Source organism: Lissotriton vulgaris, chromosome 2_1 (genome assembly GCF_964263255.1).
Source record: "Lissotriton vulgaris chromosome 2_1, aLisVul1.2, whole genome shotgun sequence".
In the NCBI taxonomy this organism is placed as follows: Eukaryota; Metazoa; Chordata; class Amphibia; order Caudata; family Salamandridae; genus Lissotriton; species Lissotriton vulgaris.
The window spans coordinates 1768115717-1768141786 of record NC_141687.1 but is presented as its reverse complement, the minus strand read 5'-3'; the positions used below and the strand labels follow the sequence as shown (position 1 = coordinate 1768141786).

Genomic DNA, 26070 nt, shown 5'->3' with positions numbered 1-26070 from the left:
ATGGGTTTATCTGTCCAAGACCTGCTGTGGACCGTACCCATTATTTACAGGGGGCCTGGGTGAGCCTGTTGCTTCTATCCCCTGGATTTCTTGTCACTCTTGCTTGGATCTTGATCAATGACTTTCTGTTGGTATTAAATGTCGGATCATGCATACATCGTTTCATGCAGCAGGCTGCTGGTAATCATGCATACTACATTCAGAGGTGTTCGCAAAAAAACTATTTCCTTCATCCCTGTTCCCTGCATCAGCCTCCGCAGCAACTCCATAGAAGCGACCAGAGTAACAGATACACATCACCACTTAGTCTCGAGGGTACCACCCTTCATCAGCTGAAGATGTTTGCACCCATGTAGGAAGCAGGGAGGGTCAGTATCATCAGGTGCAACACGAGCTTCTAGTCGGGCGAACATGGTGTATCGAAGTCCGCCTTGTCTACCGTTCAGTAGCGTGGAAGTGAGATGAAGGCTACTTCGTAAAATGTGTGTAATTAAAAATCAAGAGGTATTTTATGATTAAGCAAGACCAACACTGCTAACATTGAACCAGTCACAGCAGAGTTGTAGCATTTCAAAGTACCAGCTCGTTCCATGGTAGCTCCTCCATTATGCATGGACAGTCAGTGACCTTCCTGTGCAGTGCTCAACAGTGGTCATTGGAGGCACTCACGGCGCTCCCTCGGCGAGGTCGGGTTGGTCTTCCCCGGCTTCGTCACTCCCACGCAGCTTCCTACCAAGCAGGGCGCCGAGGACCAATCCGGTCGCGGCGTTCACGCCAAGCCTCCACACACGCCCGGGAGTCAGCCATTGACAGCGCGGCTCCCAGGGACCTGCCCCTGGATGATGCTGAGCCGGCAGCCAATCAGTGCGCGGCCTCGGCGATGACGCGGCGGAGCTGGGCCAATCCCAGCGCGGCGTTACTGGAGGGGCTCGTCTTGCTGGGCCAATAGGAGCGCGGCGGCTTCGATCTTTGCTGCTGCAGCTCCTGGTCACGAACGGCCGCTTTGGAGGGTGTTTCTGGCCCCGGGCCGCGACGGTGATTTGGCGGCAATAGATTTTCGGGGCCCCAGGTCGCGGTTAGACCGTTTCTAACCAGCAGATCAACAGGGGGGATCCTGGGCGCAGGGAAACACCGCGGGCCTCGTTTCACCCCTGAATCTGTGCCAGCAGCAAGCACGGCCCGGCCGGACCAGACACGGGGGCGTTCCCGGCGTCGCGTGACGTCGGCAAAAGCCAAAGAATCTCGGGAACGCCCCCGTGTCTGGTCCGGCTTTGACGGACGCCTCTCTGTTCCAATGGCTAGCCTCCATTTATGGAGCTAGCCAATGAAGCAGAGAGGCGTGTTCAAGTCACCCATACTAGAAACTACAGATTTCTCTGGAGGAGGAGCCTAACGGCTCCGCCCCCCAGCGAAACCTAAAAACCAGCACTAAGGGCGGGTTGAAGCATAAACAGCATAAATAACGTTGTCATACCGGTAGGAGTTAGAAGTGAGATCTGGCTTGCTTTGGCGTTTGATGCAGGATGGAGGGATTTAGCAAGTATACGTGGAAGGGAGGGAGAGATTCTGAGATTACTTGTCAGCTACAGTGAGTTTAAAGGAACTGTTGGAAGCTCTTTGAATTACAGCCGGGAAGGGAAGAATTGTTGCATGGGGAAGTTAAATACAGAGGATAATGCAATGTACAAAAATGAAATGCTTTTTAAAAAAGGACACTTTAATGAAATCATGTTGCAGTTGTTACATTTATTTATGGTTTGTAACCCTTGTATTTATTTTAATTGTAGCAACCCCCGAAGAAGGGCATCAAAGCCCGAAATGCATTGGGTTTTTACGAGTAAATAAAAGGCTGCTTGAGATGAACTTTTGCACTATTCGTATTCTTTGAAGAGGCCTGGATTGGCACGGATTGAATATTAGAAATTTGAAAAATGGCAGTATACCGCTGTTGTGGATTTGGGACAAAAAGCTGAAAAAATGTGTTTAAAGAAGACTAAGGAGTATCGCTAAATGATGGAACACTAAAAAATGGTTAAAAGAAAATTTTGAAAAAACATGCACGCCAGTGGCGGCATGAAGCTGTGCAAGAGGTTTTGTGGCTCTGGAGTCCCATCCCACACACAGGGATGTGGGCCATGACGACTCTTATTTTAGTTCTGCACTTAGGCACTCAGCCTGCAAAGGCAGTGTGTGGGTGCCAGGGTACAGGGCCCCTGAGGGTGGCACAATAAGTGCTGCAGCCCACAGGGGTCTTCTCTGGTCACCATGCCCTGGGGTACCTAGGGTACCATTTACTAGGGGCTGACAGGTGGCCAGAGATGCCAATTGGCTTTTGGTTTCAACAACGTTTTAGGGAAGGAACACAGGCCCTCTGTACCTGGTTGGCAGGAGCCCAGGGCACACTCAGTCAAAGCACATCAGCAATTCAGAATAAAATGGGGGCATACCAAGGCAAGAAAGATGGAACTTTCTCACAACGACCAAAAGAAGCCATCTCTCCGGACTTGACTGTCAAGGCAGAAGTGGTTGGTAAACGTGTTCAGCGAGGCCCACGTAGCTGCCTGACTAATGTCCTGCAAGGGAACGCCACGTTCCAATGTAGTAGTGGCTGCCATTGCCCTGGTGGAATGGGCACGCAGCACCACAGTAGGCGCCTTCTTAGCCATGGAGTAACATGCTTTGATGCACAGACCGACCCACCAGGAGATGGTCCGCTTATGCACGACCCAACCTTTTTGGCGCCCATGTATCCAACAAAGAGCTGGTCATCCACCCGGAACTGTTGTGTACGTTGCAGATAGAATGCGAGTGCCCGTTTTGGGTCCAGACGGTGGAGCCTCCCCTGCTCCCTTGAGGGATGCAGAAGCGGAAAGAAGGTGGGAAAAGTGATGGTCTTCCCGATGTGGAAGGGCGTAACAACCTTTGGCAAGAAAGAAGGGCAGGTCCTTAAAACCACCTTGTCCGGATAAACAGAAAGGAAAGGAGGTTTGGAAGAAAGAGCCTGGAGCTCACTCACTTTTCTGGCAGACGTGATAATAATAATAATAAAGGAATTTGTAAAGAACATGGTTACGCCATCTCGGCGTGTCCCCGCGCTGGGAGAGATATTAACCAGCAATTGCGGACCACTAATACTAGCCGGAGAATAATTTTGTCTTGAGCAGCTTTCTAAATTTCACTTCAGAGCATTCCAACATAAGTTTTTGTGGGATTTTATTCCAGTTCTGGGCAGCCTGGAGTCCCCCCCCATTCTAGCCTTCTTCACTTTAGGAATTACCATCAGCCCCGTCCCATTGGATCTTAGGGACCTCCTTGGCACATACCTAGTGACCAGGTCACGCAGGTAGACCGGGCCAGTGATCTGAGAAATACGGTGACAGATGCACAAGGTCTTGAACATGACTGGTTCTCTAACTGGGAGCCAGTGCATTGAATCCAGGAAACCAGTCTTTAAGGTGAGAAGACGTAAAGGACAGGTGTGAAGCAGCTCAAAGGGAGAGCTCGTTCTTTTACTATCAGAAACTTGGCTCACCGACGACTCCCTCCCCGACATCCGCTCCGGGTGGGGGGGGTGACAGCGGTAATACGCAAGAATTTAAAAATCATAGCCACCGCTTCCATGATTCTCCCTGAAGTGGATAACCTGGTTCTTAGCCTGGGAACTGAGGTGGGTGCAGTCACTTTTATAATACTTTACCGCCCCCCTCACCCTATACCCTCCTTCCCCTCATCCTTCACCGAACAGCTTGTCAATCTCACCACCTCTTCCCCCCGCGTCGCCATCTTCGGCGATTTCAACTACTGGTTCCAACACAAGGATGCCGGGCCTCATGCCACTGAGCTATTCGAAGCCCTCTCGAGCTTAAATTTCACTCAACTTGTCAAATCTCCCATCCACAATGGTGGTCATATTCTCGACCACATCTGGGTTCATGGGGTTAAGTCTTCTTGCCCGCTGATCACACCTTGTGTGTGGTCTGACCATTCCCTGATTGAGACTACAATCTCTGTCGATGGTCATATCAGGGTCCCCCCACGGGAGGGCGGTGCCGCCCGCAAGTGGAGGGCCGCTGACTCTTCTAAATTGCTCTCCCACCTGTCACAGACCCGTCCCTCCCTCTCTAACGATATCTGCATCAATGAGCTAGACGGCAACATCTCTCACTGGCTCACGTCAGCTAGCGATACCTTTGCCCCATTAACCAAGTTTCCCCGCTCTCGGCACAGTAACTCCCATAAATGGTTTGACTCCCAACTAAAAATCCAACATTTGGAGCTACGCCAATTGGAGCACAAGTGGAGGAGAGATTACTGTCCTTCAAGCAGAGACACTTATGTGGCCGCTCGTAATAAATACAAAAAAGCCATCATTGCGGCCAAAACAGCATATGCCTCCAAAAGAATCCTATCAGCCCCCTGCAAATCGAAGGAGATTTTCAAAGTCCTCGACGAATTTACCTCTGACTCCAGGACGCTCCTGACCCAGGCTCCTATGCAGTAATCATGCAATGAGCTCAGCACGTTTTTCTTAGAGAAAATTGTTATGATTAAGGACACTATCCCGGTCACCTCCCCTGGCGCGGATTCTGTCTGTCCCCCTCATAATGCACTCTCCCTTACACACTTCCCCTCTCTTGATCCTGAATACTTGGCCACACTGGCCGTTCGTGTCAAGTCTGGCTCACCGGACGACTGTTGTCCACCATCCATACTACGGGACATCTGCCTTACTTTATCTGACTGTATCCTCCCTCCGCTGAATTCTTCTCTCTCTTCTGGCACGGTGCCCAGCTCTTTTAAGGAGGCCGTCCTGGTGCCTCTACTGAAGAAGCCCGGAGCCGACCCAGCAGTCCTGGCGAACTACCGGCCTATCTCCCTCCTGCCCTATTTCTCTAAAATCCTGGAAGCCCACGTCACCGCCTGTCTCTCACAGTTCATCGAGAGCTCCAACTTTCTTGAGGCCAACCAGGCCAGTTTCGGACCCGGCCACTCCACGGAGGCAGGGATCTTGGCCGTGTTGGACGCTCTGAGAGACGGCGCTGACAAGGGTACCCCCCAGGCCCTGGTACTTTTAGATCTGCCGGCCGCCTTCGACACGGTGGACCATAACATCCTTCTCCACCGTGTCAAGAAGGCCGGCATCCAGGGCCTGCCGCTGGCATGTGTCGAATCCTTTCTGACCGGGAGGTCTCAGACAGTCAGCTTGGGTACCTTCAGGGCACCTAGGGAGCGTTCACTCTGCGGGGTCCCCCAGGGCTCCTCCTTATCCCCTCTTCTCTTCAATCTGTATCTCCGACCTCTTCTCTTTTCTCTAAGGCAGTGGGACGTCACCGTCTTTAACTACGCTGACGACCTGCAACTAATTTTTCCTCTTAACTCTTCTTCTGCTATTTCTAATTTTCAGGCGGTCATGTCCCACATTCTCCAGTGGATGAGCCAGAATCAACTCAAATTGAACCATGGGAAGACGGAGCTCCTTCTCCCTGGCAAGAGCTCTACCCACTGGGGTCCGCACTTCTGGCCGGCAGAGCTTGGCCCTCCCCCCACCCCTGTGGCCTCGGTGAAGAGCCTCGGGGTCACAATTGATTCCGAGCTATCCCTCAAGCCTCAGATAGGGATGGTGGTCTCTTCCTGCATGTATCAGCTGCGCAGGATCAGGATGGTGGCCTATCTCCTGACTCCCGAAGCCCTGATTCAAGTCATCATGGCTCTCGTCCTCTCCCGCCTGGATTTCTCGAACTCCATCTACCACGGTCTGCCTAAGACCTTTCTCTTCAGATTACAGATCGTCCAGAACCAAGCGGCGAGATTGGCCTTCGGGATCCCGAAATGGCAATCCGCTAAACCTCTTCTTACCAAATTGCATTGGCTTCCTGTCATTTCGAGGGTAGCCTTCAAGATCAGCTGCCTCACCTTCAAATCTTTAACCGGTCCCTGCCCTGCCTTCCTGAAATCCCTTATCAGTCCCTACTGTCCTTCACGTAACCTCAGATCTTCTCACCTCCACCTCCTGGTTGTCCCCTCTATCAAACTCTGCAGATCCGGAGGCCGGAGATTCGCACATTTGGCCCCTAAATTCTGGAACTCTCTCACTCCCCAGCTTAAATCCTCCAATTCAATCAATCAATCAATCAGTGACACTTATATAGCGCGCTAACTACCCGTAGGGTCTCAAGGCGCTGGGGGGGGGGGGCGGGGGGGGGGGGGGGGGGTGCCGCTACTGCTCGAACAGCCAGGTCTTCAGCTTCTTCCTGAAGGAGAGGTGGTCTTGGGTCAGGCGCAGGTCGGGAGGGAGGGAGTTCCAGGTCTTGGCGGCCAGGTAGGAGAAGGACCTTCCTCCCGTAGTTGCTCTTCGGATGCGGGGGACGGCGGCGAGGGCGTGGTTGGCTGATCGGAGGTGGCGTTTGGGAGCGTAGAAGTTGATTCGGCTGTTGAGGTAGCTCGGGCCCTGGTCGTGTAGGGCTTTGTGTGCGTGGGTGAGGAGGCGGAAGGTGATTCTTTTGTTGACGGGGAGCCAGTGAAGGTCTCTCAGATGTCCGGTGATGTGGCTGGTTCGTGGGATGTCGAGGATGAGTCTGGCTGAGGCGTTCTGGATCCGCTGGAGTCTCTTCTGGAGCTTGGCGGTGGTACCGGCGTAGAGGGCGTTGCCGTAGTCCAGTCGGCTGGTGACGAGGGCCTGGGTGACGGTCTTCCTAGTCTCGGAGGGGATCCACCAGAAGATCTTTCGTAGCATGCGTAGGATGTTGAAGCACGCCGAGGAGACGTTGTTGACTTGCCTGGTCATGGAGAGGGAGGAGTCCAGGATGAAGCCCAGGTTGCGTGCATGGTCTGTCGGTTTGGGTGCGGTGCCCAGGGCGGGAGGCCACCAGGAGTCGTCCCAGGCGGAGGGTGAAGAGCCCAGGATGAGGACCTCCGTCTTGTCAGAGTTCAGTTTCACTCATTCAATTTCGCAAATCTTTAAAAACATGGCTCTTCCCACAATCTAGGTAATCTCCCTTGCCCCCCTCAGCACCAGATCAGCGGCCAGGAAACCCACGGTGACAGAGCGCTTTAGAAGCTTACCTTAACATAACATAACATCAAATAAGTCAATACAAGATTCAAGTCCCACTGAGGCATTATAAACGGAACCGAAGGGAACGTGTGTGTAATGCCTTTCAGGAAATGGTTAACAACCGGGGACTTGAAAAGAGAAGGCTGATCAGGAAGCCGTAGAAAGGTTGAGATGGCAGAAAGATAACCTTTGATAGTGTCCAGATTAGAGCCCTGCTGGGCCAAGAAAAGAAGGAACAGAAGGACTTCTGAAAGGGGGCAGAAAGGGGATCCACAGCCTTCGCTGTGCACCATGCCACAAATTTGTTCCACCTGCAGCCATATACCGTTTTAGTGGATGGACGCCTGGCTGCCAAAATAACATCACAGACTTCCGGAGGAAGATCAAAAGCTGTCAACTGTTGCCGCTCAATCTCCACACATGGAGGTGGAGGCTGTACAAGTTCGGGTGAAGGAAGTCCCCTGAAAAGGCAGACGGATCGGGGGATCGATCGCCATGCTGAGTAGCTCGGGATACCAGTATCTTCGTGCCCAATCCAGAGGCACAAGGATGACTTGGGCCCGGTCGCGCCTGATCTTCTTCAGCTCTCTAGGCAGAAGTGGTATAGGCGGACAACTGACAGCAACTCCACTCGTGACGAAAAGCGTCACCGAGCGAGTGCCGCCTTAGAAATTCCAACATGCAAAATTGATGACATTGCGCGTTCTCTTCGGTGGCGAACAGATATAACCAATGCTCTCCCCATGGCTTAAAGAGACCTTGCGCCAACTAAGTTCAGACACCATTCGTGATCCATCAAGTACCGGTGACTGAGTTTGTCCGCCTTGGCGTTCAGAGAACCTGCCAGGTGTTGAACCACCAAGGTAATGCCTTGACGTTCCAGCCATGCCCAGAGGCGCAGAGCCTCCTGGCATAGTGTCCAGGACCTCACCCCGCCCTGTTTGTTGCAATACCACATGGCGGTGGTGTTGTCCGTGAGCACCTGCACCACACTTCCTCGGACAGAGGGAAGGAATGCCTTCAGTGCAAGACGGATCGCCAGCAGCTCCAAAAGGTTGATATGGAGCCGGGACTTCGCCGGAGACCAGAGGCCTCTGATCTCCACCTCTCCCAATTGGCTGCGCATCCCAGGAGGGACGCATCCGTCACCACTGTGTGCTCTGGTTGGGGAAGGGAGAAGGATCTGCCATGAACCCAATCGCGATTCGTGAGCCACCACTGCAATTGTTGTGCAGTGACCTCCGAGATCTGGACATGATCGGACAGGTTGCCCTGATGCTGCGCCCACTGGAACTTAAGGTCCCACTGCAGAGCCTGCATATGCCATCTGGCAAGTGTCACCAGCAGGATACAGGAGGCAATCATGCCCAGGAGCCGGAGGGTCATCCTGACAAACCCAGGAAAGAGGCTGAAAGATTGGAATCATAGCCGGAATATCCCGGACTCGCTGCTCAGGAGGATAAACCTGAAACAGCGTTTAATCCAGAACCTCTCCGATAAAGGGGAGCTTCCGAGAGGGAATTAGGTGCGACTTCGGCACGTTGGAGAACCCCAGCAGGTGGCGGAGATCGGCCGTAATCTGAAGGTGGCCGACAACTGTTTGGGGGCGAGTCCCCCTTCAACAACCAGTCGTCGAGGTAGGGGAAGACTGACACCCCTGACCTGCGCAGATGAACAAGTTACTTACCTTCGGTAACGATATATCTGTAAGAAACATTAGTTAGTATTAGATTCCTTACCTTAGAATATCCCCAGGCGTCAGTCTGGATCCGGAAACTTTTGCGTAGCAGTACCCCTGCGCGTCGGTAGGCGTCGTCTGCAGACGTCCCCTGCGGCTCCGCGTCCGTCGTCGGCGTCGTGCGCCGTGATGACTTCGCTGGAGTATATAGACGCTGCCTCCGCGCGCTGACGTCAGTTCTTTGTACACAGCTTTTCCGCGCCAGAACACGCAGAGCCGTGTGAGAACCAACACTTGTGCCATTTTGAAACTAGGGCCCTGAAAGGGATGTCCTTAACCCTAGGTATCAGTTCGCAGAACGGGGAGGATGGGTGGGTTCGGTAAGGAATCTAATACTAACTAATGTTTCTTACAGATATATCGTTACCGAAGGTAAGTAACTTGAAAGAAACACGTTAGTATTAGATTCCTTACCTTAGAATAGATTCCCCAGCAATACCAACCCCGGTGGTGGGTCTGCGAACCAATACATTCCTACACCAGAAAGTCCTGGAGGACAGAACGGCCAAAGAAGCCATCCCTCCGGACTGGACTGTCCAGGCAGTAGTGCCTCGCAAAGGTGTGCAGCGAGGCCCACGTAGCCGCCTGGCAAATGTCCTGCAAGGGGACTCCCCGGCCCAGGGCAGAAGTAGCCGCCGTGGCCAGAGTGGAATGGGCCCTCAGCCCAACAGGAGGCTCCTTCCGAGCCAAAGAGTAGCACGCTTTGATGCACAGAACGACCCACCGAGAGATGGTCCGTTTATGTACCGCCCGTCCCTTCTTTGCACCCACGTAGCCAACAAACAGTTGGTCATCCACCCGGAACTGGCGTGTGCGATCCATATAAAATGAAAGCGCACGTTTTGGGTCCAGACCATGGAGCCGCTCTTCATCCTTTGAAGGATGCGGAGGCGGGAAGAAGGAGGGGAGGGTGATGGACTGCCCGATGTGAAAAGCAGAAACTACTTTGGGCAGGAAAGAAGGTCTAGTCCTTAGAACCACCTTGTCGGGATGAATGGACAAGAAAGGGGGTTGGACAGATAGAGCCTGGAGCTCACTCACTCTCCTGGCAGAGGTGATGGCAACCAGGAAAGCCGTCTTTAAAGTCAGGAGACGGAGAGGACAAGAATGAAGGGGCTCAAAGGGAGCACACATCAAAAAGGTTAGAACCAGGTTCAAGTCCCACTGAGGCATCACAAACGGAACAGGTGGATACATGTGTGTGATGCCCTTCAAGAATCTCGTTACAATTGGGGACTTGAACAAAGAAGGTTGATCAGGAAGCCTTAGAAAGGCTGAAAGGGCCGAAAGGTAGTCCTTGATAGTGCCCAGAGCAGAGCCCTGCTGGGCAAGAGAGAGAAGAAAAAGAAGAACCTCGGAAAGAGGGGCAGAAAGAGGATCCACAGCCTTTGCTGTGCACCATGCCACAAATCTGTTCCACCGACAGGCGTATACCGACTTTGTGGAGGGACGCCTGGCTGCCAGAATTACATCACAGACTTCAGGAGGCAAGTCAAATGGCCTCAACTGCCGCCACTCAATCTCCAAGCATGGAGGTGGAGACTGGACAGGTTCGGGTGGAGGACCGTCCCCTGCTGCTGCGACAGAAGGTCCTCCTGAAGGGACAGGCGGATCGGGGGACCGACTGACATGCTGAGTAGCTCGGGATACCAGTACCTTCGAGCCCAGTCCGGAGCCACAAGAATAACTTGGGCCCGGTCGCGCCTGATCTTCTTCAGCACTCTGGGCAGAAGTGGTATAGGCGGAAAGGCGTATAATAGACCGCAACTCCACTCGCGCCGAAAGGCGTCGCCGTGCGAGTGCCGTCTTGGAAACTCCAACGCGCAGAACTGATGACATTGCGCGTTCTCTTCTGTGGCGAATAGATCTAACCAAGGCTCTCCCCATTGCAGAAAGAGGCCTTGCGCCACGTCCGAGTTCAGACGCCATTCGTGACCCATCGAGCACCGACGGCTGAGTTCGTCCGCCCTGGCGTTCAGAGAACCTGCTAGGTGTTTAACAGTCAAAGTCACGCCCTGACGTTCCAGCCACTGCCAGAGGCGCAGAGCCTCCTGGCAAAGGGTCCACGAACCCACCCCGCCCTGTTTGTTGCAGTACCACATGGCGGTGGTGTTGTCCGTGAACACCTGCACTACACTCCCGTTGACAAAGGGGAGGAATGCCTTCAGTGCTAGACGAATCGCCCGTAGCTCCAACAGATTGATATGGAGCCGGGACTCCGCCGGAGACCAGATGCCTCTGATCTCCGCCTCTCCCAAGTGGCCTCCCAAGCCCTGGAGGGACGCGTCCGTCACGACAACGTGCTCCGGTTGGGGAAGGGAGAGGGATCTGCCTCTGACCCAATCGCGGTCCGTAAGCCACCACTGCAGTTGTCTCGCAGTGCCCTCCGAGATCAAGACGTGGTCGGACAAGTTGCCCTGATGCTGGGCCCACTGAAACTTCAGGTCCCACTGCAGAGCCCGCATCCGCCACCGGGCGTGATGCACCAGAAGGATGCAGGAAGCCATCAGCCCCAGCAGCCGCAGCGTCAACCTGACCGAAACCCGGGATAGCGGCTGAAAGATGGGAATCAAAGCCTGTATATCCCGGACCCGCCGTTCCGGAGGATAAACCCGAAACTGCGCCGAGTCCAGAACCGCTCCAATGAAAAGGAGCTTCTGAGAGGGACACAGGTGTGATTTCGGCACATTGATGGAGAACCCCAGGTCGTGCAAGAGGTCTGCCGTCATCTGAAGGTGGTGGACGACTGTCTGGGGCGAGCCCGCCTTCAACAACCAGTCGTCTAGGTAGGGGAAGACTGAGACCCCTAACCTGCGCAGATGTGCTGCGACCACCGCCAACACCTTCGTGAACACCCGTGGGGCGCTGGTAAGGCCGAAGGGGAGCACGATAAACTGAAAATGCTCCTGGCCTACCGTGAACCGCAGGTAACGCCGGTGGGCCGGCAGGACGGGGATGTGAAAATACGCATCCTGCAAGTCCAACGCTACCATCCAGTCTTGCGGGTCTAGAGCAGCCAAGACCTGAGCTAATGTCAACATCTTGAACTTCTCCTTCCGGAGGAAGCCGTTGACGTTCCGTAGATCCAAGATAGGACGTAGGCCCCCTTTGTCCTTCTTGGGCACCAGAAAGTAGTGGGAATAGCAACCACGCCCTACTTCTGGCTCGATGGCCCCCTTGGCCAAGAGGGTCGTAACTTCCTCCCGCAGAAGTGTCAAGTGGTCCCCCGACACACGGTGGTTCTGCGGTGGCATGGCTGGAGGAGTTGTCTCGAAGGGGAGGGAGTAGCCCCTTCGGACGAGTTGCAGCACCCACCTGTCCGATGTGATTGTGCGCCAGCGGGCGTGGTGATGGCGAACCCTGCCACCCACTGGCGTCACATGGGCCTGAAAGCACGGACTAGGAGGATTTGGAGGCAGATGCTGCGGGGGGAGGTGTGGCCGTTGACCCCGACCGCCTCCACGGCGGTTTCCACGGCCGCCACCGCGTTGAAAGGATTGTTGCGGCGCGTGGCTGGCAGCACGTGTGGGGACGCCCATTCCTTGGCCACGAAAGGAGCGAAACGAACCCGTTTGCTGGCGCTGGGTCGAGAGACCCAAGGACTTGGCCGTGACCCTGGAGTCCTTGAAGCGTTCCAGCGCGTGGTCCGCCTTGTCACCAAACAGGCGACAGCCATCAAACGGCATGTCCATCAAGGCATTTTGGACATCTGCCGAAAAGTTGGCGGATCTCAGCCAGGCGTGGCGACGAATCGCCACCGTCGTAGACATAGCTCTGCCCAGCGAGTCGGTCGTATCAATACCACACCGTATGGAATATTTAGCTGCATCTCGGCCCTCAGCCACAGCCTTGCCGAGCTTCGCCCGCACCTCCAAGGGGCATTCTGGCAGCAGTTCCGCGACCGTATCCCACACAGAGTGGGTGTAGCGGCCCAAGAGGCAAGCGGTGTTGCAAGACCACAGTCCCAAACTCAGGGACGAGAAGACCTTCTTGCCATACTGGTCATACCTCTTAGATTCCCGGTCGGGCGGGGCCGACGGGAATGCGGTCTGGGAAGTCGAGGACTGGATCACCAGACTCTCAGGGGTGGGATGGGTGGATAGGAACTTGGGGTCGTCCGGACACGGACGGTGGCGTTTGGCCACGGTCCGATCAACAGGCGAACCTGAAGAGGGCCTGGACCATGTGCCCAACAGAACGTCCGACAAGGCTTCGTTAAACGGCAGCAGTGGCTCCTGTGGGCATGACTGCGGTTTGAAGACCTCAGTGAGGATGTTAGGCCTCACGGCCGCGACGGGGAGCTCAAGGTGTAAGGCCTTGGCAGCCCTCATCAACACCACTGAATAAGCAGCTCCCTCCTCCGATGCCTCGGAAGGAGGAGAGACAAAGCCAGGGTTAGGAGAGTCGTCCAGACCACTGGCATCCCCCAAATCACCTGTCCAGTCCACGTCATACTGACACTCACGTGACAGAGGGTCCTCAGACCCCTCCCAACCTTCCCCGTACTCTTCATCATCTCCATATTCGGAGTCAACGATGCTCCTCGGGGTTCACAGGCCCCATCGGCGTCGAGCCCGGCGTCGAGCGACGTCGGTTCGACTCAGCGTCCGGATTCGGGGAGGGTATGGGGACGACGCCGCCCGGTGCCGGCGCCCGGGCACAGGAGAACCGGCGCCGCGCGGGGGCGGCGTCGGGGGCAACCCCGATGGAATCGGCGCCGGAGCGGCCGGCAGACCACTCGGCGTCGACCCCGAAGGCCCTTGCGGCGCCGGGGTCGGAGCCGTCGGCGGCACCGGAGCACCCGATGGCGTCGAGTCAGGGACACCCGAGCCGCCAGGGCCCCCAGACGGGTTCACTGGGCCCGAAGGCGCAAGAAGCCCCGTCGGAGAAGTGAGCGCCCTCATGGCCATGAGGAACGCCTCAATCTCCTCAGGCGTCGCACCTTGCCCAGGGACCGGAGGGTATGGAGCAGGCCGCACCGGCGACTCTCGCGGAGCCGCGGGGATGGGGTCACCCGAACCCCCGGCCGCATCGCACGAGCGTCGGGGGGGGGGGGGGGGGGGGGGGGGGAGTCGGGGGTGCGATGACGACGCCCCGACTTCTTGTGTTTCTTACCTGAAGAGCCCGATGAATGGTGGCGACTTCCGGAGCGCCCAGCGCGGCTCCGCGACCGCTCTCTCGAACGCTCCCTGGACCTCCGGCCGGACCGTGACCGCTCCTGACGCGGGGTCGACACCCGGAGCTCGAGTAGCTTGCGGGACCGCTCCCGTCTAGCCTTATTAGTCAGAGCCCGGCAATCGACGCAGGCGTCCACGTCGTGGTCGGGGCCCAGGCACCGGAGGCAGAGTCGGTGATGGTCCGTGACCGACATCGTGCGGTCACAACCGTCACAATTCTTGAAACCGGGCATCCTACCAGGCACCAAAAAGAGATAGTAAGTTAACAAAACTTGGTCAAAAGACCGGAGTACTGCTCTTCGGATCTGCGCTTACTGGCGCGGAAAAAAGAAGAACTGACGTCAGCGCGTGGAGGCGGTGTCTATATACTCCAGCGACGTCATCACGGCGCACGACGCCGACGACGGACGCGGAGCCGCAGGGGACGCCTGCAGACGACGCCTACCGACGCGCAGGGGTACTGCTACGCAAAAGTTTCCAGATCCAGACTGACGCCTGGGGATATTCTAAGGTAAGGAATCTAATACTAACGTGTTTCTTTCAGATGAGCTGCGACCACAGCCATCACCTTCATGAACACATGAGGGGGGCTGGTAAGGCCGAAGGGGAGCACAGCAAACTGGAGATGCTCCTGGCCTACCATGAACCGCAGGTAACTCCGGTGGCCCGGCAGGACGGGGATGTGAAAATAAGCGCCCTGCAAGTCCAACGCTACCATCCAGTTTCCAGGGTGCAGGGCAGCCAGGACCTGAGCCAGACTCAGCATCTTGAACTTCTCCTTCCGGAGGAAGCGATCGACGCACCGGAGGTCCAAGATTGGGCGCAGGCCCCTCTTGTCCTTATTGGGGACAGAAAATAGTGGGAACCACCACCACTCCCCACTTCCCGCCTGGGAACGCACTCAATGGTCCCCTTGGCCAAGAGGACCGTGACTTCCTGTTGGATAAGACCCAAATGATCCCCTGACAGGCGGTGGCACCGAGGTGGCATGGCTGGAGGGGAGGACTGAAAGGGAAGGAAATAATCCTTGCTGATTATCTGCAGCACTCACTTGTCCGACGTAATGTTGCACCAGTGGGGGAGGTGGTGGCGGATATTGCCACCCATCGGCGTGGGGTGCTCCACAAAGCTCGGACTAGCAAGGTTTGGAGGTAAGAGCAGCGGGGGTGGAGGTGGACCCACCCGCACGTTGATTCCCTGCCCCGCCCCTGCGTAAGCCGCGACCACGGCCGCGCTGAGGCTGGTTCTGCACAGGCTTGCTGAGGGAACGTGCCCTGGTGCCTCTGCCTAGGCCACGAAAGATAAGAAAAATCAAAAGTGGCAGGGTTCTTAGCAGAAAGACCCAAGGACTTGGCTGTGGACCACGAGTCCTGAAGCGCTCCAAAGCACTGTCGGCCTTATCGCCAAAAAAGCGGGTGCCATCGAAGGGCATATCTTTGAGCGAGCTCTGGACATCGGGCGAGAACCCAGACGAACGTAACCAGGCGTGGCGTCGCAATGCCGCCGTTTAAGACATCACCCTGCCGAGTCTGTGGTGTCCAAACCACACCGAATGGCGAACTTAGCTGCATCCTTTCCTTCAGCAATTGCCTGTGAAAGGACAGCCTGGACTTCCTCAGGACACAGGGACCACCTGAGCAACAGTATCCCACACTGTGTGAGAGTAGCGTCCCAACAAGCAGGCGGTGTTCAGCGACCGCAGCCCCAAGCTGGCCGAAGAGAACAACCGCTTCCCAAACTGTTCTAGTTTCTTGGAGTCCTTATCCGGCGGAGCCGTGGGAAAGGCACTCTGTGACGCTGAGACCTGGATGACCAGCCTCTCAGGCGTGGGATGGGTGGTCAGAAAGGCAGGGTGGCCAGGCCCCCTGCCTTTCTGGCGGTAGCGTCTGGAGAAGTTTTTATGTACAACTGCGCCCCATCCCAATGTTGTTTCCAGGTTGGAAAAAATGGTCCTGACAAGGGCGGATGAATGGCACCCAGTGGGGCGCCGAGAGTGGTGCCGGGGCCACACCTGGATTGGCTGCACCTAGTGGCGCCGGAGCCAATGGCATAGGATCATGTGGTGCCGAGACTGGATCCACTGGTGGAGCCGCCGGTCTGAAAGGTTCTGGACACAGGACCCCGGGGCCCAAAGGCATGCAGGCGGGAGCCCGAGGCCCAAAAAGGCAGTCCATGTCAGCAAGAAACTCTTGCACCTGTTCGGGAGTCGCCGATGGACCCTGGTAGGGAACGGTAGACAATGGGACTCCCAGGCTCCAGAGGAGCCGCAGGGGCAGAGCCCCTGTCCCCCTCGTCCGCCTCCGAGGAGAGACGTCTGAGAGCGAACCAGCTTCTTTGATTTCTTTTTAGGACGACGCTTACCAGACTCAAAAGGCAAAGACTTGGAGCCCAAGGAGCGACGGCTCCGGTCCCACGAGTGGTCCCGGCAACGGCCCCTAGACCCGAAGCGGCGGTATGAGGAACGCCGGACCTTCAGCAATTTCCGGCGCCGCTCCCTCAAGGCCTTTGGGGCCATGCATCAACAGTCCTGGGAGTCGTGATCAGTCTCCTGGCAATAGAGGCAACCATCGTGGGGGTCTACCACCGACATATTACGGCGGCAGTCCCCACAGGATTTAAAGCCAGACATCCCTACGTGCACCAGGAGAAAAAAGGGGGAGACAAAAGTCTCAAATAGTAGTCAAAAAGTGACTAAGGTACGTGCTCAATCAGGATCAGCGCTTGCTGGCGTGGAAAAAGAAAGAACTGACGTCAGTGCGCATGGGGGGTGCCTAAGTACTCCGTGACATTCTCAGCACTTACGACGCCAGTGCCGGACGCAGAACCGCAGGACGCCACCTACTGACGCGCAGGGATACGGCTAAGCAAAACTTTCCAGACCCAGTCTGACGCCTGGGGATATTCTAAGGTAAGGAATCTATCACCAACGTGTCTCTTTCAGATCTCAGATAAGAGTACAGTGAGAGACACTGGTCCATTTTCTTTTTCTCTAAAGGGGATGAAGTAAGCAAATTCACATTGGGGCTGAAGATATATTCCCGGGTGTGCCTTATATTTGTGGGCTTCACGACAAAAAAATCTCTAGAAGGCCAGCATAAATTGACCCCCTTCATAATACAGAAATTCCTGCTCGCCCTTTTAACCCACCATATCATCTAGAAAATGTGACCGAAGCAAATATGTTCCTTGGTGGCAAAGAAGGTCAACTATGAGGCACAGAACAAACAAAGAGGTTTCTTACCTTTAGGAAGAGGTTTGCAGCTCAAAGACTTTGTAGATTCACCTTCACTGTATTATTTTGCTATGTAGTTGTTGGATCCTGAGTTATCACTTTCTTCCCACCTTTTTTTTAAAATTCCTTTTGGGTGTCAATAAATAGTTGGGCATCCTCTTTTCCCTAGGACATCAGATGCAAGCCCAGAATGCCCTAGTGAGTGGTCACAATCTTCAGACTCTTCTCCCCTCTTGGTGAGCTATGCTGTTTTGGGGCTTTCCATCTGGTGTGTTAGTGCCTCACATTTTGCTTAAACTTCTATGTGGAACCAGGAGGGTTGCAAGATAATCAAGAAAGTGTTACAACTGCAACACTACTCCTACTGGTGAGGAACCTTTTCATTTTGCAACATTATTTTCTTTATTCACATGTTGTGCATTGATTAGATAGCTGTATTTCGTTTCTTCGAAGGTTGGGTTGTAGTGAGTGTTCACAAACAGTCTCAGTACCTTCTGACCCTCCTGTGCTTCTCTGTAAGGTGGCGCATTTTTACATTAGTGTTTTGTGAAAATGTGGCTAAAATGACCATGCCTCGGCCTTGCAAACGTGATTTATTGGTATATTTGATATGAATGCTAACGTGGCTCACTTCTTTGACGTCTAGGAGATGTATCAGCTGCCTTTTTCTGTGAGCGGCCACCACTACCAAGCACTTGCGAACACCATTGGTGACAATTTTATAATAAATGGAAGAATTTTGAATTGTTTACTGCAAACTTGAGGTATTTTATGTGCCTGTTCATGGTGAAATGAAAGCAGGCATCCTTGAAGTCTATTGTTGCCATTTAGTCATCTATGTTATGTTAGTAGGTATTTATTAGGCGCGCGTATACCCGAAGGTTTCATGGCGCGGAGTACTGAGGGCTTTTGCGACAGGATAATAGGCATACGCTTGCTCAAATAGCCATGTCTTCAAAGACTTTCTGAAGCTGAGAAGGTCATTACAGCTTCTCAGAGCCAGAGGAAGAGAGTTCCAGAATCTGGGGGCAAGGTGAGAGAAGCTGCAACCTCCCATCCACCTCCCATCCACCTCCTCTTTCCGTCTGAAAGAGGAGGTGGTAAGCAGGAGGTGATGGGAACAGTGGAGACTACGCCGCGGGATGTATTTGGTGAGCATGCAGCTGATGAATCTGGGGTTGTTTCCGTGCAAGGCCTTAAAGGCTAAGCAGCCTGTCTTGAAGGATACTCAGTGAGCTATCGGGAGCCAATGAAGTTGTGCAAGGCATGGTCTAGCTGTTTATATATCAGTCTGGCTGCCTGGTTCTGGACCATGTGAAGCCTTTTTTGCAGACCGAGCGGAAGGCCGAGATAGATCGAATTGGAGAAATCGAGCCGTGAGAGTATGAGTGCTAACACCACCTGAATTAGAGCAGAGTGGGTTAACAAGTGTGCTATTTTCCTAATTTTCCGTAATTGATGTACACTGGAGGAAATCACTCAGCCCACCTGACCCCGAAGCGAGAGGTCTGCGTCGATGGTAACCCCCAGGCTTTTCACAGAGGGAGAAGCAGTGGGAGGGGGCCAGAGTTCAGGCAGCCAAAATTGCGTGCCCCAGCTATTCATGCTATTCCCAAGCAAGACCAGCTCTGTCTTGCCAGGGTTAAGTTTCAGCTGGTTCAAATCCATCCAACGCTGGATGTGAAGCATGGTGAATTGAAATTCACTCACAGCGTTAGGGAAGCTGAGAGAGAAGATAATCTGGAGATCATCAGCGTAGTTGAATACAGTGATATTTCTGTTTTTTAGTGAGTAGATCAGAGGTCTCATGTAGAGATTAAAGAGCAGCAGAGACAGAGAGGAGCCCTGCGGGACCCCGCATGTGGAAGAGAGTTTAGGGGCAGTAAACCCTCCCAGCCTGACCGCCTGAGTGCAGTTGGCAAGGAAGGATTTGATCCATTCCAGTGCAGGGCCCCGCAGGCCGGCTTGCTCGACACGGTTCAGTTAGATGGTATGGTCAACCGCGTCACGCGGCAGACAAATCCAGGAGTACCAGAGCTTGATGGTCGCCCCTGTCTGCGTTAGATCTGAGAGTGTCCGTACCGCCAAGATCACAGCCTCTGTAGAGTGCGCAGGACGGATGCCGGCTTGGTTAGGTTCAAGGTACTCAGAGCGTTCAATGAAATTGGACCAGCAACTAGCTACGTGGGCCTCCAAGATTTTTGCCAGGAAGGGAAGAAGGGAAATAGGACGGTAGTTCACAGGGTTGCTAGGATCTGCCCCTGGCATTTTTATAAGAGGAACTACCTGGCGTGCTTGAAGGCAGTGGGAACCTTGCCTTGGCACAGTGACTCATTTAAAAGAGGAAGCACGCTCTGAGGCAGGATGGTGAATATCTCTTTAGAGACATGCGGGGGACAACAGTCCTCGGGAGAATCTAATTTGACACGGTCATGAGTGCTGATAAGGTTTTGGTACATATGGGTTGAAGTGTGTCTAAAATGCTTTGATTTTTGGAGATATCTTCCAGAGGTTCCCAGTTGAAGGTGTTGGGGAGACTATTTTTAATGACTGTGATTTTGTCAAGGAAGAAGTGATGTAGAGAATCACAGTTCTTGAGTGGGGGTCTGTATCGGGGAGGTTCTAGTGTCATTACATAAGTCATTGACGATTTTGAAAATGCCGTATAATTTATTGTGAGCTTTAAGTCATTTTAAGGAGAAATAAGGTGATTTAGTGGTTGAGATGGCTATTTTGTAATCTCTGCTGGTAGTGACGAAATGTTCTCTGTCTTCAATTGAATAATTAGATCTCCATTTCCGCTCGGCTTTGCGCAGCTCGAGCCTTAGTTGTTTAAGGTTAGTGATCAGGACTTCTTGCATTGTGGCCGTTTAAGGTTAGTGAGCAGGCCTTCTTGCATTGTGGCCATTTTGAAGTTCTGTGTTCTGATGCAACTTCTTCATTAATCTGAGGTTGATGAAGGCCCTTCATGTCAAGTCCTGCTTTGAGATCACAAAGCACAGAGTACATTCCTTGGTCTACTCCCTTTTGCAGGTCTTTTATCTACAGTTGTAATATAAATAGCTTCAATCACTTAAGTTATTTTTTTTAACATTCATTGCTATCTGCTTTAGCTCTATGCTGCAATTGTTATCCCCTGGGTCTGCAGAAGCATATGAAGCTTATCAAAGTGCTCTATATGTCACTGCATTTCTTCATCATCATTAAACTAATAATTGGCACTGCAGAAGCCCTGAGGTAGCAGGAAGCCAATCAAACAAAGCACCTGTTGTATGGCTGTAATCCAGCATCCTAAATTGTTCTTCCATTGAACCTTGGAGATCTCATTTGTGGATTTTCTCTATCAAACCGCAAATATGTGGACCAAGTAAAGATTGGAATTTCACAACTAATTTACAAAGAAACACAATAACCTTTATGAGAAGAATTTACAGACTCTGGAATTACTCATCTTGAATTCTATTTATACGTTCTGCATAGTTCCTCTTGTTTGTAAGTTCTTTCCTTATGTTTGACATTCAGTGATACCTATTGTAGTTCTATACAGTATCCATGTCCTACGATGTTGAGTACTCATTTGTCAGAGGTAATTAACCTACATTCCTGGAGGAACCCCCATATCTTTTCACTACTGGCGTTACTTGCCTGAGGCCATTTGTTTGAGTCTCATTTTAAGAATGGGGCAAACGCTTGTGTGTCGGTCCTTTCCTACTGACACTGCCCTGAGAGGACTACATTGGTGTTCAGTTGCCACTGTCATGTTCATGATCTACCCGCTACTTAGTTGAGTAAAACAGACCAGGTTTGCTTGTTGAAATCCTTCCCCACAAGGTTTTCTTGATTGGAGTACCTTTCCTCTTGAAAGATTCCCCTAAACTGCAAGACTCCCATTGCTTTTGTGGGAGCTTTTTTCATGTTGGTGGGGTCCTCTAATGCCACCTCATTGGTGGGGTCCTCTAATGCTACTTTAAATAAGGTTTCTCCTATAACAGGCAAAATAATTCTAGTGATCTAAAACCTTTGAAACCCAGTGAAGGGGCATAACTCCCAACAGTAGTACTAGTGCACAATTGTTTGCTGAATCTAGTGCCGATTTAAGGCATGTATTCAGAGTTCTTTTTCCCTCTTGAAAAATGTGAATGGCTTTAATCTTCTCAAAAGTGTTGCATCAGCTCCTTTATCTCTCCCCACTGTAGATTACCATACCTGATTAACAAGGCACTGGAGTTTGCGACACACCATTGTGTGATGGCCTCTATCTCGATTTTCGTATCCATCATTTTCTTTTGTTTTCTTTGTATGGCAATGGGCCAGCAGATGTTGACGTATTAACCCTTTTTCCAACAGCAGACTATAATGGAGCCTACAGGGGTGTTATTCTTTATATGTGGAGGGCTCATTTGTGAAGTGACTGTATTGTTTCTCCACCCTCAGTGTGACATATGAACAGGTCAATTCTTTAATTGCCTTTTTTCCCTGCTCTAACATGCTTCACAACATAAGAAGAAATTAAATATTTTGTGAAGGGTCCATCAGAAACCATTCTTCTGACCGTTACTCCTTGAACTGGAACCCATGTGTGTCAGAGGTCTTTTAATGATAGCGTTATAAATGTATTGATCAGTGTAGAGGTCCACCCATCCCTCTTTTGACTCTGTCTGAAGCATACCCTGCTCAAACTGTACTTCTGAAGAAGAATTCCTTTTCCTTCTTTTTAGCTTCAGGTGTTGGAGGCTCTAACTCAGCATGGTCGTCTTCCAGGGTCCCACTCTCCTCTGTCCTTGCTGAGACTCTAAACCCCTCAAATGTTATATCAAACTTTTTTCTGTATGAGGGCCACCATTTCTCCCTTGAGCAGACTTCTTCCTTTCGTCTTTGAGCACCTGTTCAGCATCTGTCTTCAGGATCGAATTTGTGCTAACACTTCCATTCCTTTTCCTTCCTATTCCTTCCTCCTATCTCAGTTCCTCTTTTGATGTAGAGTCAATCAATCAATCAATCATGGCATTTGTATAGCGCGCTACTCACCCGTAAGGGTCTCAAGGCCTGGGGGGAAGGGGTCCGTTACTGCTCGAAAAGCCAGGTCTTGAGTTGCTTCCTGAAGGAGAAATGGTTCTGGGTGAGCCGAAGGTGGGTGGGGAGGGAGTTCCATGTCTTTGCTGCCAGGTAGGAGAAGGATCGTCCCCCGGCGGTGGCTCTGCGAATGCGTGGAACGCCGGCGAGGGCGAGGCTGGTCGACCGTAGCTGGCGTGTCTTTGATTCGACCCATGGGCTCCTTTTGTGTTCTTTTTCTGTGGACTGCCGAAGGCTTTTGCTTTTAGGTATTTTAAGACTTCAAGCCCGATTGCTTCTGCTAAATCCCTCTGCAACCCTGAGGCATTGGAGCCATGTGTTTTCTATGTTCAGTGTCTTTCGGAGCATCTAGCTTTTTGAGGTAGAACTAGGTCTCATCATCTGGCCCTTAACACTCTGGCACTTCAGACTCTTCAAGCATTTCCTTGTCTCTCAACAGTGCCAATTCCCTAGGAGATGGTTGTTTTGCTTGCGTCAATCATTTTGAAGGAAAAGGGCAACCCAATATTTCCTTAACAGCTTAGGTAAGTGTAATATACTAAGTAAGGATACCCGCATGGGACTTATTACAACACAAAAAGTCCATCATCTTGTTCTGTTTGCTATGTTCGCACTAAGTGGCTAAGGGTATGGCCAGATGTGGGTCCCTTGCTTACTGTGGCACTGGATTCAATCTAGCCTGACAAGAGGGGTAATATCCCAAAACTGGTTCCAGGATGCTTGTTTTGCCGAACATCTAGCTTCGAGCTCTGCTGTTGCCTCCCTCTCTAGGTCCCTAGGCTCCCAGCCCTCTGCCCTCTCCTCCGGCCCCAATCTCTGCTCCCAACAGCTGCCAGAGAAAGCTGTTGCTCCTCGCAGGGGTTTTCAAGCCGCACATTAAGCGGGAGTAGGAGCGGAGCGAAAACAGAGCGGAGGGGAGTGAAACATGTGCCGCTGAAAGCTGCCAAGAGTCATCGCCATAAGCCGTGAACCCCCAGAGCCGAGATGCTCTGTAGGTGAAGGTGTGCGGTTTACCTGTTCATCTATCTGCTCCCTCATCTGCCCGGACACTGCGGCCTGGGGTCCCTTTTCTTACCTGCTGATTTCCTGATGGTTGCCGTTTTCCTCACACGCCAGAGCATTATCAGTCCAGGGGACTGCAACACCACGACGAACACCGGGGCAAGAACTACAAGTCTACAAGAACTACAAGTCCCAGCGTCCCTAGCGTGTCGGCAGGCCAAAGCATCAGTAGGATAGCACCAGGAGGTGCTTAAAAAACGATCAAATAAATTTTACAAAAAAAAAAAACGATCAAAGGCTCCCACAGCGCAGGACGCGCCCAGGCGAAGCCAAGGGCAGGCCCGTCCCGTGCCCGAAGCCAGGAGGAGCCACCTCCCTTTCATCTGTGAGCCAGAGCTGACAAGGACTTGGTTAGTGTAATTGAATCTATAATAGGTATTTTGGATCTTATTTTTTTAATTATTATGAGTAAAGGTAGCCGTAAGGGGACAGGGGGACCCGGGGTGGTGGGCACATTGGATGGTTTGTTTGCAGCGGGCGGAGTCATTCCTTACCCACGAAATACAGCTCACCCAAAGGAGACTCATTGGAACCGCGATTTGCTTTGTTAGTTGATCCTATTACCGATCCTCAGACATCCATTGCTTTAACTCCAGATTGAACATTGTTAGATCCGGTGAGGTCACAGCCTAGTCAAGTTGAAGTCTCATTGTCTGCAGTCAATGTTTCTAATACTCAGATCCCTACTGTGAGAAGGTGGCCTGATATGCAGTGCTCACTATTCTAGTGAACACTATGTATCAGTCCAGCAACCCTTATTGATGATTGGTTGTAAGTCAACCTTATAGACCAGCTATCCTAGTAGCATGGATACGAGCAGTCTAAGGCTAAAGACTCGAGAGGGCGTGTTAAGCCAGCTGTTTACCACACATATACCCCTTGAATACCCAGTGAAAGGACACCACACGAGTGTTATGAAAATAAACAAGATATTTATTAAGAATCACAACAGCCCTGTACTCTTTATGAGGACAGGGTACTAAGCACAAAACAAAACTCTTACGAACATACTAAAGTCAGCACAGTATATACAAATGCCCGAGGGGCACGAAAAACCATATACTCTGAAAGTGGAATGCGAAATTACTAGCAGGTAAGTACAGTACTAATAGGCTTAGGAATCGCTAGGACTTGACTATAGAATCTTCAGATTACTTCTAGGAGGCCTAGGGGACTCGGGTGCAGAGTGTGCACTCTCACGCGTGATAGGGGACAAAGTCTATGGTAGCTAGTAATGACAAAGTTAGTGTTCTCGGGCGAACCCGACCTGGTAGGAGGAAAACGAAAGTGGATCCTGACCCTTGGATAGTGAGGCTATGCTGGGGCACCGAAATGCCGAAGTTACCTAGCCCAGGGGCTGCGGCTGCATAGGTCTCAAAAGACGCCGGGAATCCTCGTAGACGGACCAGGAGCCGGGAAGAAAGAAGTTGCTGGCAGGCGACCAGTGAAGAAAGTTCGATGGATCCAAGCCTGGATCGAAGGAAGATGACACCTGAAAGCAGAGGGGACCAAGTTCGAGACTACTAGCCAGTAGTCAGGTGGCACCAGGAGGGCACCGGATGGTAGTCACCTCGACTAGGTGAGTGGGTGACGCTGTGCTCGCAGATCTCACGGACCAGGAGGCGTTGTCGGCGACCAGGATGGAGGAGCGAGCTGTCCCACGATGGATGAAGCTGTCTGCGTCGCTGGACCCAGGATTGGGCAACGAAGCCTTGGCAAATTCAAGCCCACGCGGTGGACTTAAAATGGCGTCTGGAGTGGACCAGGAGGGTCCGGGGTGCCTCTCTTGAAGAAGGAAGCAGCAGTGATGTCGTCGGGCGTCGTGAAGAAGGCCACAAGCCAGCCGGCTAGTAGCCACACAGCGCGGTGAGCACGCAAAAGCAGAAGGGCCCCACGCAGATCGTGGAGATGCTGGAGGGCTGATCTTCGGTGCTGGAGCTGCTCAGGGTTGGGGCTTCTCGGACCCCAAAGCACTCACCAGTGGAGCACACGGTGGGCTTGTTGCAAAGAAGTCGTGCAGTCTTGGCGATCGTCGGTCCCTCGAGGTCTCGTCGCACTCACAGTTCTCAGCTTTGCTGTAGAGGTGAGTAGAGGTCAGAGGTGCCAGGGAAGCCGGGTCTCGTCGAGCTGGGTCGTCGAATTCGTGAAGAAGGACTTGCAGCAGACCGCAGTGTTCTTAGGATGGTGCCCGCTTGATGCAGGGTGAGTACTCCTTAGCCACAAGGGAGAATCTGGAAGAAGGAAATCTTGATGTCTTTCGCAGAAAGTCGTGTCTTGATTCCAAAGATGATCTAATTTGAACAGGGGGCCCGCTCCTATCTTTATACTAAGAAAAGGGGCTGACCCGGTGACTAGGTCCTGCCTATGGGTGGGACTAGGAGGGGGGTGATTACACCCCTCTGCCATGCCGGACTTCCCCCAGGCCAGGGGCTGGTGTGCCCCTGGAACTGGTTCTGACCGGCCTATGCGTAGTGAGCACCGGGGTGCCACTCAGCAGTCACCTTCCTGTAAAGCCCTGCCTACCCAGGATACACAAAACCATGTCTGGGACGGTGCTAGCACCGCCCCTGACAGGAAACCCTTTGTCCAGGCTCCCCTCGCTGGAAGGACTCCCAGCTGCAGGGGGTCAGACTCGTGTCTGTGGTGGCAGCATCCATTTTGTGGAGCTGAGGCTTCGTTTAACTTTAACCGGGGTTCACAGTTACATACATGTCGTGTCCCTCTAGAAGGGTGG

General features: G+C 52.8%; 1 protein-coding gene across 10 annotated transcripts in view; it reads right to left on the bottom strand.

Moving 5' to 3' along the window:
• The window catches only part of PPP6R3 (protein phosphatase 6 regulatory subunit 3), a 1665951-nt gene that overhangs the window by 469600 nt on the left and 1170281 nt on the right, over positions 1-26070 (bottom strand). The window lies entirely within an intron of this gene.